The sequence below is a fragment of the Homalodisca vitripennis genome, chromosome 4 (assembly GCF_021130785.1).
Source record: "Homalodisca vitripennis isolate AUS2020 chromosome 4, UT_GWSS_2.1, whole genome shotgun sequence".
Classification (NCBI taxonomy): Eukaryota; Metazoa; Arthropoda; class Insecta; order Hemiptera; family Cicadellidae; genus Homalodisca; species Homalodisca vitripennis.
In genome coordinates, this window is record NC_060210.1 from 100,670,623 (window position 1) to 100,685,968 (window position 15,346).

Consider the following 15,346-nt stretch of genomic DNA (forward strand, 5'->3'; position numbering starts at 1 on the left):
CTTTTCCGCCTCGACTAGCAGAACAGCTATTAAATTTATAATTTGACGGGAAAGAATCAGATAACATAAAAAATACTTTGATATACGAGTAATAGCATAGATTGAAAGAGCATTTTAAGTGTAATCAACTGTTCTGTGTAAACATTGTTTTATGACAGTACAATAATATTTTTAATTCATTAATTACTGTTTTCAATTTTCAATTCTTTTATCTTGACATTTTAGCAAATATTAAGTGTGCAGTGCTTGGTCAGTATTGTAGTGCAGATACGAAAATCAAAGTCTAGGTAGTGACATTTACTATAAATTAAAAAATTAATTTTTAAAATATATTTTTTTCTTTTCACAGAAGTAGGCGACTCAGACGTATGTATGTATATACATCCTTGATCGAGGAAACTGGGCAAAATCAACTATGGTAAAAAATTACTAAGGCCTGAATAAATTGCAATGGCCATAAAGATACATTGTCTTGGTATAAGATAAATTCAACATTGGTGTCAGAAATAAAATGCAGTCGAACTAAAAGTTCTCATACACGTGCAAATCCTGCCAAATTGCGTGCAAACGAGAGGGATGACTGCTAGTTGTAACTAACTAACCAAATCAAGTCCACGTTTTACAATATTGATATTTATATGCTTACAACAATTGTTGTGTTGTAAGGTTTCAAGATTAGGGACCAAGAGTGGAGTGTATAAATGCTCGAATGTATTATGACCATATTATATTAACATCGATATTGTGCAAATTAAACATCTAAACTAATAATGTATCTCCAGTTTGGCATTTAGAGATGACGGTCACATGTGAAATCTTCAAATCCAAAAGGTTCCAATTCACCTATATGAAGTCCTGAGTTGTAATGGATATTTTACACTCAAATTGCATTATACTGAACCTTCATAATAATATTAAGATCACTCAAGTAGAAATGTAAAAATATAAAAATTTTCTTCAACGTCATGAACCTAAAAAAGATATTTGCACAAGTTTCACGTCGCTGGAACATTTTGTGAAATACGTTTTCAATGTTAGGTCATATTTTGTGTAACTTTGCCTGTTACAATAAAGAGATTAATCAATAAATCAGTTACATATTTCCTTGCAATAGTTTATGTTAAATCAAGAATTTACAAAAACTCTCTAAGTCTAATTATATTTCCAGAATATTTCTTAACCACATTAAGGGCAATGAATCCTATTGATGGCTAAATAGGAAAAATATGCAATAGTTACGTATTCAATTTTTAATAATTCTTTGCTAATTGATGTTTAGTTATAAAAAACTATTTTATATTTTTAGTAGGATTGCTGTACTAGTTGAGACAGAAGTGTAAAGTTCTCCCTCTCCTATTTAAAGGACCATGTATAATGGGCACTTGAAAATCTACTCCACTCGTTTTTTTACCTTTGCGTCAAACCTGAAATGTCTGGCCCCGCTATTGAAACCAAACTGTTTTGGCTGCAAGGCATATACGTTACAAAAATGGCACTCATTAATGAGAAGAATGATTAAAATCATTACCAATATTAATCAATATTATTAAACAATTAAAAACATTTTAAATACTCGTTACCTCACAAGTTCTATGTAGTATTTTTAAATCATCTTTAACAGTTACAACAATACTGGAACACACTTTTATTTTTACAAAGCCTGTGTCTGTATTTAATTCTTACATCTGCGATTGCACAAATCTTTTCGCTACTTCTTACTCTTGAAGTGATACGTATATTGCTATATATCATGTTGCGTTATACTTTCAGTGTATTTCAATTTTTCTTCCTAGACTTTTCACATTAGCAATATTAGTTTATTTTATTATTCACATTATCAATATAATTAGAAAATAACTTAAGCAGTAGGTAGCCGGCTTAAACTAAATGTTTCTTCGATGGAATGTTTTAATCGAATAGAATTTGACACAGCTTTGCTACTTTTAAAATATAACTTTTGTTATGGTTATGCATGTATTGGAAACTCAACCAGTCAAATTGTTATCTTACATCCATCAATGTCTTAAAGAATACATTTAAAACTATTAATTTTGTATATAATAATTAATTTAATAGTTAATAGAGTAAAATAATTAATTTAATAATTATTTAATTTCAATTCATTTTTTATTTAATTCATTTTTAGTTTTGTTTTGTTTTCAACTCACGTACAGAATTGAAAAGTCTTATGTGAGTAACCACTGAGATGGTCTGAGATTATGAAACTTGAAACAATACATTATTTCCCAATATGATTCTCAGATTACCAAATATTTAAGCAGCAAGAATGTACATAATGATAAAATCTATTTATTGGTCACTTCTTAATATATTTCAATGAAATTAAGCTAAAATATTATATGTATTTGGACTCTCCACAATCCACATCAAATAGCTAATAAAGTGATATAGTCGTTGTAAGTATACATAATACATTAGTATAATTTATTTATATTGTGTTGTTTACAAAATTCAGGTCATACTTAATACGAGATGTAGGAATACTCGTAATATACATATATCCTACATATTTATCCCACATCTTGTATTTAAATATAAAATAAAATTTTTTACATAACACCATCTTAAGAACAAACAATAAAAATCAACCAGAGCCTCAAGAAACTAGATTATGTCTCTTACGGTAATATTAATACATTCGTGGGTTTAGGTGTTCCCCTGTTGTCACAATGTACTGAAATAACATTTCTTGCGGGCAATAACATCACAGAGTATATTACAAGTTTAAGTCTCTGATCTTTTTCTGACAGATAAGTCACGTTATGACTCATTCATAACTGACGGGACATACTGACATATCCATATACGTATTATGTCAATAATTGAGAATGAGATGTAAAGAACGAGTGTAGACTATTTTATCTAATGAAATTTGTAAATGTTATCAATTCTCGAATCTATATATTATCATCACTATTAAGACCTCAATTCTTACTCCTTCTATAACAAATTTGGCATGGACGTTATATGAGTGAATGGTAAAGGGGATCTTGCGCCAGGATCGAAACGCATTACTGTATATTAATATGTTCATGCTTTGTAATTAGATTTATTTTTAACCAAAATTTGTATGAGCTTTTTATGGAATAAATGTTAAAGTAAGATGATTTTTCTTTAATTTTTGGGTAAGAGAGTTAAGCTCCTGTGGTTTTCGCAAAACCAGAACTCATAAAGTATGATTAGATCCTCAAAACACTGTTAAACACAATATTATAACTGTCATTTTAGTAACAGAAACATCTTAGAGGTCAATGTCTACCGCTTCTCAGTGTTGGTAAGTCAGAGCTCTCAAACTAAGGATCATTTAAAGGCAATAAGCTACCAAATTCCATACAAAGGTTAGAACTTACTATGTGCGATGTCTGCTACAGCTGGAAGATCTCAGAGACCGATAACTCCAAAATGCTGAGAGCTTCAGAGGTATAAGCTACCAGACATTGGGACCTATCAGAGACTGGGAGCTACAGACGGCGGGAGCTGTCAAAGGTCGTGTACCTAAGAGTGAGAGCTCTTAAGAGCAGTTCTCTCACGGACAAGTGCAATGAGGCTAGGAGCTGTCAGGCTGTGAAATCTCTTAGATAAGGAGCTGCCAGAGCAGAGAAGATTTTTAGAGGCCAGAAGCTTTCAAAGTTTCAGAGTTACTGTATTTTCTATTCTAGAGGCTTTCAGGAATCAGTTGATTTAGTGCCCCTAATGTTCAATGCCGGGTGTCTTAGAAGTCCCACATCCAACTGAGATTAACTTTCTTATGAATAGAGACAGAGTGATTTACTTTGGGGGATATTTTTATGACAAACTGAGGAGGTTTCGACGTAAGAAAATTTTTGACTTACGACTTATGACTATACCCCATTTGGGAAAATATTTTCTTACGTCGAAAACCTCCTCAGATGGTCATATAATAAACACCCCCTAAATTAAATCATTCTATCTTTATTCATAAGAAAGTTAATAGGAGGCGTGTGTCTAAATACAAACAACTACCCAATAACTATCAAGAGCATTTCTAAAGTTTCGAGTTGTGTGTGAATCACATGAAATCCAATATTTATTTTATTTTTATGATAGTGAAACTTAGTTCAAAACACTAAATTCGATCTGTTCAAGATCTGGACATATTTGCAAAACCATTTTTCATGGAAGAGTTAGTAGGGGCATCGGGTATCACAGAACAGCCGGTATCATTATATCAAAGCTTCACACCTCCAACCTCCGAGTAGCGATGAGTGGGTAACTCGGATGAAATATAAAACTAATTTCACAATGCAATATTATCGACTCCAAAATGGGTTTGATGAATTATTTGATGAAAACCACGAAGAAAATATAATATATATAGTATTATTTATGAAATCAGTTAAAAATTTACTTCCATTTGATTAGGTAAAAAATGGGTCATTGTACTAGAAATATTTACTCAAACCCCATAGCTCCTGCTTGCTTGTCTTGTAAATTTTGTCATTATAATATTTAAAGACTAAAAGAAATTTCAAGATTTTATGTAAAAAAGTTTTAATCTAGCTACGAATAAGAAAGCTGTAACAGTTTGAAAATTTTGACCAAAAATCTTTTTGAGCGCTGCGAGTGAACAACGTAACAAATACCCAACTTGACCACATTAATGTCTTGCTCTTGTTATTACGCACTACTTTGTACATTTTATCTTTGCTGCATCTCTTATAGTTTCCAAGATCCCTTCAGTGTGCATAAAATTTGGAATACATGGTATACCAGTTCAATATAATTTAAACTGTTAATGTATAGTAATCTTAGTGTGCTGCATGGTGACATCTTTACATCCAAGTAAAGTTAAGCTATCAGTAAAACATGGAAGAATAAAATTGCATGTAAGTTGCATGTTGTCTGTGTTTCTGATCAAACATAGTGTAAAAATAAAAATTAATAATTATTCATCTTTGTGTGGTTTACATAATTTTTAAATGCGTAAGAAATACACGTGTGTTTTAATTTGTTTTTATGCAATATTACTTTTTTATATTAAATGTACATGTGATGGTAGTTAAATCAAATTTTATTTTGATTATATTTAAAAATCTTATTAAAATGTAAGAAGTGTATTCCCATAAGCGATATAAGTTATAGAGAGAAATAATGAATTGAAAAGACCTAGCAATACTGATTGCTTGTACTATAAGATCAAAGCAGCATACAGTTGAAGCTGTTGATTCAGTTCATAAAGATTACCAGACCAACAGATTAGGAATCCTACCTGAATTTTAGAGCGGGCGAAAAACATTCATTATTTATGCTATAAGGTGTACTATTTATAAAGTATTTGTTTTTTACGTTGGAAAGGTTGTTAAAACAACAGGAATTTTCGGACATTTGACATAATTAAGTGATGCGAAAAAATCATATTTTCTTTATTTAGATTAGTCCTATTTTAATTAAAGAACATAAAATATTTATGGTTTTTACTATAGGATATAAGTATCTTATATTAAGAGCTAGTAATGCAGTTCATAGAGATCACAAGACCAAAAGATTAGGAATCCTGCCTGAGTTGAAGAACAGGCGTAATAACGTTCATTATTTATGCTTTAGGGTGTAAAGAGTTTATCGTTGAAGCTAGTTATGAACAGGTAATAACATCATTCTTTATTTATGATGTTGAAAATTAAGTTCATTTATACCATTACCTACCTGGATATCCTGTTTGTATTAGAATACAAACTTTAATTATAAAAGATTTAGGCTGTTTGCAGCAGATCGTTGATTTTGGTAATACAGTTCATGTCGGCTACACCAGGTTAGCTATCTTGTTTAAGTTGGATAATCATACACATACAATATCTCCTCTTCAACACATTTATATAACATTTCACTCAGACTTCTATATGTGGTATTTTATATTCATACATATAAAAATTAATAATTATTTGTTAATATACAGCAACACGAACTCATATGTGTGTCTAGTGAAGATGTTAAAGTGGTGAATGTTGTTATTTCCTTTTATTATATAATAATTCTACTATAAATATTTTTGTTAGTTAAGTAAGAGCGTAGTTTTTTATTGATTTTAATAGTTATTTACTTACCCTTAGAAAATATCTTAAGTATATTACTTATTTTGTTGTTATATTAATAACTATTCTATATTCATCATACTGTACCCGTATATCTATCCTTTAAGTATGTTGATTCATCCATAATCTTATAATATGCATGAGATTAGATATTTTTAAGTTATTTTAATCTTAAGCATATCTGTTAAAAAATCTTGGCTGTGTACTAACTATTCATGGAAGAGGATTTATTGATAAAACAGCATGTCTGCTATCTTAACTATTTTTGGCTTAGTAGGCACTCTGATCCTATAGATTGAACGACAGTTTCATAGCTAACAGACATGCCCTGAAGAATTAATTGTCTATCTCCATTATTCCAGGAACACTAATTTTTACATGGTGTACGTATACATATATTCTTTTTTTGTTTGACTGTAATAATTAACGTTATTTAATCTAAGTTTAAAATATTGGCTTTATCAATAAGCTTTTATTGTTAATTATGACTCAACACATTATTGACACTTCTCTAATCCAAATATCTGTGTCGGAAAGTTACTGACCTACTGGCGTCTATTTGTACAGGCCTTCAATAGGGATACAACTGTAGTGATAGACTACAGTAATGAATGTGATTGTAGTGACTGTGGTTTCAATTCAGAGCTATGGTGACTGAATAACTGTCACACTATGGTTAATAGCTGGCTGTACTGGCAGCCATTTTGTATTTAGCCCCTCAGAACAATATTAAACTTCAAATGTTTAGTCGTGGGTACTGTTTAATTTTATTTATATAACTAATACACATCCAAACTCCTTAATCTTTTCGATATTTTATTGGATATTTATGAGGATAACTTGTCATATTTCATGGTTTACATTCTCAAAAATTACACAAATCACATGTTTGGACTCATATTTGTAATAAATGATATATCTCCCATAACTCTACTAACACAAAAGAAAAACCTTAAAGTTTTATATTATACTTCAAAGTGAGTTCTGTACAGCCAGTTCTTAACTAGATATAAGTGGACAACTTTACTCTTGAGATTTTATATTATTGTTGACGATTTCAAACAACTGACAGTGACCTCTGATAAACCGATAGTAACAGTGGACAACGTTACTGGTGGAGAATGTTGATCATTGTTGACGACTGCAAGTAAGTAATGGGAACACTGATAACTAATACGGATTTTTTTGGATATTATGTTTAATATTTGGTAGAAATTGACCAACGATAACGGATATTGTGGACAACTGACAAGATTTACTGATAAGTTGCTAGTATACAACTAATATCTGTTACTAACTGAACATAACATTTTGAGAGTAACATAACATTATAAGCAACCGTTAGTAACTACGGACAATAATTAGTAGTAGCTGAAGACAAATGTTAGATAATATGGTCAGTTGTTAGTAATTGTCAGAGAATAAGGGTAATTGTTAGTGACCAAGAACAAAATAACGTGGCGACGGGTGACTCGAGTCGTGGGCGAAGTCGTTGGCAGTTTTATGTAAACAAACAATGTCTTTGTGTAAAAATGGGCCAGTTCTCTAGTGGGCGGAAAGAAACATGCTGCACTTATCATCTAGCCTACAGTCCGTCTCTTCATTTATCGAGATAATATTTCCTTATGATCTACCCTTATAATCTTTCATATAACATTTGCTTTCAAAGTGTTTTCATTTGACTTAATGAATTTTATAACTAATAATATTTATAATTAAATCACACGATAAGTAATTATTTTATTCGCTATCCTGATTAAAGCAAAGTACTCAATACGTTCATTGTACTATCTTGCCGTATCATATAGTTAGAGGAAGTGACTTTTATTTATCTGTTGAGTCTATAAAATATATGTAACGCTTAATCAAATTCAATTCTAAAACATTTTATTTATTACGATTAAAGTCTTAAATTATTCCCCCTAAAAATTAATTTGAATGGTTAAGGTTGTGTTTAAGCGTAGTAAAAAAAAGTTTTAAACTGTGTACAGCCTTACTTGGGATCATAATTTTTTTTAAATAGTATAATTTAAAATAATATCAAATAATATCAAAATTATATTGCAGTTAGTATTAAATACTAAGTTGCGTTACATTTGTAAGAAATGAAATGAATACTCCTACTTCTATAGTTAACAAACTCCAGCAGCAAAATTACCCGAACAACATATTGATAAAGTTAAATATTGGTGACATTAATCAATCTAGCTGAATATATAATACATGCAATCCATAAAATAACTTAATATGTTATTCATTTTTCAACGTATATTAATGAATAATGAATTTAAAGTGCAATGTAAAAAGTTTAATTATTGTAATATCATGCAACTAAACATATACTCAGGGTAAAAAAAAACAATTAAACTGTTAAAATATAATGAAAATCCGTTGCATTATCATGAGAACATGATGACACGATAATGTAAATACAATTAATTGCTGTTCTGTGGTAGATTATAGATTTGTTAAAAGAGATGTTATTTAATTATTTCTTATTTAAGTTGTTTCTTTATCTCGGTACTTAAGGCAGAAGCTAACAAAACTGAATGTGTATTTTGCTACATAGATTACAATAACTACTCTATATATCCAGTAGCACATCTTCAACAAAAACCTTGGCCAGTAATTTGTCATCAGGAGAAATCCTTATATACATACATAATTCTGAGTCAAAATATTGAATACCGACGTAAAATCAGTATCAATATGTATTGGCACATTAGCAATAAAAGTAATAACTAAATGTTGGGCTTGCATCACAATCAGTAATTAAGTACTAGCAGATCAGTGACTTATTATTAGCCCAGTAACATAATCACTGCTAATCACTGCAAAATGTGTATTGGTTCATTACGTACATTTCGACCCGGTAGTATTATCAGCATCTAAGAACTCGCTCAGTATCAAGAACATTGACTAATTTTTTGGCCTGTAACACAATCAGTACTTGGCTCAGGAGCACACTCAGTACCTACGTATCGATCCGGTAGTATTATCAGCATCTGAGAACTCGCCCAGTATCAAGAACATTGACTAAATTTTTGGCCTGTAACACAATCAGTACTTGGCTCAGGAGCACACTCAGTACCTACGTATCGATCCGGTAGTATTATCAGCATCTGAGAACTCGCCCAGTATCAAGAACATTGACTAAATTTTTGGCCTGTAACGCAATCAGTACTTGGCTCAGGAGCACACTCAGTACCTACGTATCGACCTGGTAGTATTATCAGCATCTGAGAACTCGCCCAGTATCAAGAACATTGACTAAATTTTTGGCCTGTAACGCAATCAGTACTTGGCTCAGGAGCACACTCAGTACCTACGTATCGACCTGGTAGTATTATCAGCATCTGAGAACTCGCCCAGTATCAAGAACATTGACTAATTTTTGGCCTGTAACGCAATCAGTACTTGGCTCAGGAGCACACTCAGTACCTACGTATCGACCTGGTAGTATTATCAGCATCTGAGAACTCGCCCAGTATCAAGAACATTGACTAAATTTTTGGCCTGTAACGCAATCAGTACTTGGCTCAGGAGCACACTCAGTACCTACGTATCGACCTGGTAGTATTATCAGCATCTGAGAACTCGCCCAGTATCAAGAACATTGACTAAATTTTTGGCCTGTAACGCAATCAGTACTTGGCTCAGGAGCACACTCAGTACCTACGTATCGACCTGGTAGTATTATCAGCATCTGAGAACTCGCCCAGTATCAAGAACATTGACTAAATTTTTGGCCTGTAACGCAATCAGTACTTGGCTCAGGAGCACACTCAGTACCTACGTATCGACCTGGTAGTATTATCAGCATCTGAGAACTCGCCCAGTATCAAGAACATTGACTAAATTTTTGGCCTGTAACGCAATCAGTACTTGGCTCAGGAGCACACTCAGTACCTACGTATCGACCTGGTAGTATTATCAGCATCTGAGAACTCGCCCAGTATCAAGAACATTGACTAAATTTTTGGCCTGTAACGCAATCAGTACTTGGCTCAGGAGCACAATCAGTACCTACGTATCGACCTGGTAGTATTATCAGCATCTGAGAACTCGCCCAGTATCAAGAACATTGACTAAATTTTTGGCCTGTAACGCAATCACTACTTGGCTCAGGAGCACACTCAGTAGCTACGTATCGACCTGGTAGTATTATCAGCATCTGAGAACTCGCCCAGTATCAAGAACATTGACTAAATTTTTGGCCTGTAACGCAATCACTACTTGGCTCAGGAGCACACTCAGTAGCTACGTATCGACCTGGTAGTATTATCAGCATCTGAGAACTCGCCCAGTATCAAGAACATTGACTAAATTTTTGGCCTGTAACGCAATCACTACTTGGCTCAGGAGCACACTCAGTAGCTACGTATCGACCTGGTAGTATTATCAGCATCTGAGAACTCGCCCAGTATCAAGAACATTGACTAAATTTTTGGCCTGTAACGCAATCAGTACTTGGCTCAGGAGCACACTCAGTACCTACGTATCGACCTGGTAGTATTATCAGCATCTGAGAACTCGCCCAGTATCAAGAACATTGACTAAATTTTTGGCCTGTAACGCAATCAGTACTTGGCTCAGGAGCACACTCAGTACCTACGTATCGACCTGGTAGTATTATCAGCATCTGAGAACTCGCCCAGTATCAAGAACATTGACTAAATTTTTGGCCTGTAACGCAATCAGTACTTGGCTCAGGAGCACACTCAGTACCTACGTATCGACCTGGTAGTATTATCAGCATCTGAGAACTCGCCCAGTATCAAGAACATTGACTAAATTTTTGGCCTGTAACGCAATCAGTACTTGGCTCAGGAGCACACTCAGTACCTACGTATCGACCTGGTAGTATTATCAGCATCTGAGAACTCGCCCAGTATCAAGAACATTGACTAAATTTTTGGCCTGTAACGCAATCAGTACTTGGCTCAGGAGCACACTCAGTAGCTACGTATCGACCTGGTAGTATTATCAGCATCTGAGAACTCGCCCAGTATCAAGAACATTGACTAAATTTTTGGCCTGTAACGCAATCAGTACTTGGCTCAGGAGCACACTCAGTACCTACGTATCGACCTGGTAGTATTATCAGCATCTGAGAACTCGCCCAGTATCAAGAACATTGACTAAATTTTTGGCCTGTAACGCAATCAGTACTTGGCTCAGGAGCACACTCAGTACCTACGTATCGACCTGGTAGTATTATCAGCATCTGAGAACTCGCCCAGTATCAAGAACATTGACTAAATTTTTGGCCTGTAACGCAATCAGTACTTGGCTCAGGAGCACACTCAGTACCTACGTATCGACCTGGTAGTATTATCAGCATCTGAGAACTCGCCCAGTATCAAGAACATTGACTAAATTTTGGGTCTGTAGTACAATCAGTACTTATTTATATCAGCTCAGGAGCACGCTTAGTACCTATATATCGACCCGGTAGTATTATCAGCATCTGAGAACTCGCCCAGTATCAAGAACATTGACTAAATTTTTGGCCTGTAACACAATCAGTACTTGGCTCAGGAGCACACTCAGTACCTACGTATCGACCCGGTAGTATTATCAGCATCTGAGAACTCGCCCAGTAACAAGAACATTGACTAAATTTTGGGTCTGTAGTACAATCAGTACTTATTTATATCAGCTCAGGAGCACGCTCAGTACCAATATATCGACCCGGTAGAAATATCAGTATTTAAGAACTCGCCAAATAACAATAAAAGTGACTAAATATGGGGCCTTTAGCACATCATGCTGCACTGTATTCAGACATTAAACGGTGTAAATTTCTACACAGTGATGTTCTACAAAAGAAGATTTTGAAGATTTAAAAATACAATTACTGGTTGTCAAACATTATGAAAATGTTTTAACTAAATAAAAGCTAATAAAGTCGAATATTAGTGACATTAATCAACCTAGCTGAATATATAATACATGGAGTCCGTAAAGTTACTTAATATGTTATTAATTTTCAACTTAGTAAATTGAAACGAATCTCCATTGCGTTATCATGAGAACATGATGAGACGATAAAACAAATACAATTGCTGTTCTGTGATAGCTTATACATTTGTTAAAGGAGAGGCTATTTAAAGTTGTTTCTTTGTCTTGGTACGTAAAGCAGAAGCTAACAAACCTGAATGTGTATTTTTCTACTATATATTGATTACATAAATTACAACAAATTCTCTATCTATTCGGTAGCATATCTTCAAGCAAACATAGGCTAGGAATTTGTCGGCAGAAGAAATCTTTATACAAATACCTAATTCCGTCTCAAAATATTAAATACCGACCTGGGATCTATATCACTTTGTATTAGAACATTAGCAAAAACAGTAATAACTAAATTTTGGGCTTCCATCACAATCAGAAACCAAGTACTAGCACAAACAGTGACTAATTATTAGCCCAATAACATAAACAGTACTTGTGTATTGGCTTAGGAGCACACCAGTAAATATGAATCGACCCGGTAGTATTATCAGCATCTGAGAACTCGCCCAGTATTAAGAACAGTGATTAAATATTGGGCCTGTAGCACACCATGCTGCACTGTATTCAGACAGTAAACGGTGTAAAATGCGAAATAGCGATGTTCTACGCAAGAAGCTTTGTATTTAGACGATTTCAAAATACAAATACTGGTTGTCAAGCATTATGAAATTTTTTTAACTAAATAAAAGCTGCTTAGCTAATTTTGAGCTGGATTCTAATTACTTTAACAATTGAAATTAGAAAACACAAAAAAGCGAAATTTGGTATTTACAATATTGTATAGTTGAATTAGAAGGAATTATATTTTAGTTCTTTAATTTAAATAACTTAATATATAGTAGCTACGTAAAATATAGTACAGTTTTTCTAACTAAAAATCAATGACATTTCGACAAATTCAGGCGAGGTAAGTATGGTTGTTTAGTCCGCTTTTCTTAGTGGAAAGGCCTGTGTTACGAGTATGTCTCTCAGTCCCCTAGTCGTGCATTTGGTCCTCGACTTGCTAGTTGATCTGCTGGTTATGGAAATTTAACCATTTAAAAAATTATATTCAGAACGTATCAATTTATGCTAATGTGATAAGTAAATACCAAAACGTAATTAGATTATGAATGGAACACTTTCAGATTAGAAATATTTAATTATATTTTTAAAATTATTCATTGTTTTTTCCACGCCAGGGTGGATAGAGCAGTATATGAAAGTATTTGATCAAATTTTAAAGAGGTCTAATCGCAGAATTTCAGACCGTAAACGATACCGCTTTTTGATTGATTCGTTTGAGACATTTCAGCAATCCCTATCTCCCCCAAACTTGAATCCTCTACTATACATACCGAGTCACTGTCTAGATGAAAGAGGGGGTTAAGATGAATGGTTCAGTAATAGTGTTTATATATTGCTTCTCTTAGGGCCTATGAAATACTTGTAAACGAAAACCAGTCTCAATAAACTTTCATACTATGTTTTAAATGCTTGAATTTCAGTACGTAGTCTGGAAAAGTTCTAATGTTTAGATTAGTAGGAGTTGAGCCCTAATACCACAGTTATTTTAAAGTACTTGAGTATATGCTTGACTGTCTTACAAAAATCTAAATAAGAAATTGATTATTTCGAATATTTATCAACAGTCAATAACTAATTCAGAACTTACAGTGGGAGCGAAAATACGTCACATACGACTTACAATGCAGTAATACTAACGTACTATAAGAAACGCAAAAGATTTTCAGTAGACTGTAAGAATACAGATCGTGAAAGGCGTTCTACTCAAGAAGATATTCCCAAGGTTTAATCCCTCATTATCATTACCACTCAGCCAGGCTTTGGTCGTAGTCATAAGCGCCCTCTTAGGAGCCATTGTAGTGGCGTGATACATGGCAAGATTACCTCTTTCTTTAAAGCTGTCCCTGCAGTACAGTTTTTATTTACAAATTGAGTTCCTTATCATTAGATCTTACACTTATGCTCTTTGGCTTAAAACTAGTCTATATTTAAATAACAACTTTACGAACATTTCTGGAGACAAACTTCATTTGTGTATGTGTTAGAATGTCTTGTTTTTATAAAATATTATCTATGATTGTAATGACCAATTTATATATTTAAATATCTTTAATATGTTCGTACAATGTTGTGCTACTCCGAAAGTGGTTAAATTCCACATTATTTTGTTGTTATACGTTACAAAATTCAATGTATATAATACATTTACTAGCGTTATAATGTTAAAACGAGGCATTAGCCATTTAAATATTTTTTAATTATTAATTCAAGTTTGATTTTACCGAAAACTTTACATAACATTAAAATAAAAAAGCGAGATTAAATTCATATGAGTTCAGTTTGTTAAACTTGTATAAATCTATTTTTAATTAGAATGGAGAAATTTTAATAAACAGCTATAACACGATACAATTTTATTAATTAGTCTGTTCATAGGCCTGTTATTTACTAGTTGTATTAAAATATAGTCGTAAATATTGTTTTTTCTTCTGCAACCATAAGTAACACTTTTTCAAAAATTATGTTTTATCTCAACACCACAACATGATTGTCATTACCATGTTTGTTATAAGAGCTTTAACTTTTGTAATTAAATTTTGGATATGGCTATCATTAAAACACGTTTTGGTTTAGTTCTAGAGTATCTATTCTCATCAAACATAGAACAGTTTAATTATTTCATCAACTTTATCAAATAAGTATTATCTAACCTGGTTTGTAATTAAGTGTTAGGTTAGTTATTTACCTGAAGAAGAGATCAGATTGCAGATCTTGAAACGTAGCGTAACTCATTTTTTTTTTTTTTCACTGAAAGATAGCAAATGTCCGGAAAAATGGTGTTTCCTTCAACTAATACATAGTTTTATACGTTAAAAACATAATGATAGCCATGTAATAAGTGACGTAATAAGTGGGTCTGAATATCCTGCCTAGATAGTGACTAAGTACTATTGTAGTACTAGTAACACCGGTGTGATGCAATAATTAGACCACATATCGATAGACGGTCCAACTGTGAGTCGCTTTAGTGGTGTTGCAACACAATCAACCAACACACCGTATCCGATTCCATTAGTATCTCACCTCTGTAATAGCGACTATAGCTACGTATGTACTATTGTATTCTATACTGCAATGGCCTTTACATACTTATATTTATATTAAATTAAAGTTTTGACAAATTTGATGTTTTATATGGTCGTGGGATGCGATGGATATTATATTTAGCCATCCATATTCTCGTATAACAC